This window comes from Wasmannia auropunctata, unplaced genomic scaffold (assembly GCF_000956235.1).
Source record: "Wasmannia auropunctata unplaced genomic scaffold, wasmannia.A_1.0 LD336116.1, whole genome shotgun sequence".
Taxonomy (NCBI): Eukaryota; Metazoa; Arthropoda; class Insecta; order Hymenoptera; family Formicidae; genus Wasmannia; species Wasmannia auropunctata.
The window spans coordinates 2415114-2416086 of NW_012026774.1; positions in this window are offsets into that span (position 1 = coordinate 2415114).

The following is a 973-nucleotide window of genomic DNA, read 5'->3' on the forward strand; positions in this document are numbered from 1 at the left end:
ATGTTTGGTATAAAAATTTTTTTAACTTTAAAATAGTATTAAAAATTCTGTTCAGTGATAAATTGTTCATTGTATCTTATGTCATATCGTTTTCTTATTTACTAATACAAATCAAACTAATAGATAGACTATAAAAGATTAGGTTAAATTCAAACGTATCGGCGCATTATACATAGGCAATTAGAAAAAGATTTGTTACACTTTCAATTTGTAATCTTTTTCATTAATCTGTGATACATGTATATTAAATTTATTCATACATTACTTTCTTGCACCAGTTTATGTAATATTTAATCCTGGAAAAATTTTTAATAAGATAGAGGAAAAGAGAAGTTCCAGAATTAAATATTCAGCCCAATCTGATATAATTTATCTATTTTAAAGTAACAGATCTGTGAGAAGAATTGCAGCTGTCTGCTGTCCTATTACATATATAAAGTTTTAAATCAATACATATAAGTTTCACAGATTTGTTACCCCATTTTATAAAAAATGTTTCACTCACCAACTCGAAGCGCAACGGGCGGAGTTGTTCAGCCACGAAGCTGCGATGATACTGTAACACACAAATAAAAGATTTAAATTAAAACATTGCTCAAAATAATGATTGTCTTAAGAGACAATTTTTGTGCGTATTGAATTAATTTAATTTTCATTTGTTTTTCAATTAAATGTTATATTTACTAATATAATTGTCTATTTCTTCAAAAAAATTTTATTCAATTTTAATAAAATTTTTAGATAATTTTTTTTTATTTGTAATTATTTGTAATTTATTAAAATAATTCGTCCAAATAAATAAAAAAAACTTTTAATTTTATGCAAATAAAATGCAATAAAAAAATGATATTTACCCCAAGGTTGCTCCACCGGGGCCAGATGCCTCTCCTAAGCCTCCTCCTCCTCTCAGAGCAATTAGATGTTGTCAAGTCTCCTCGTAGAATATTTGGATTAAGCCTCCTGATTCAAATTA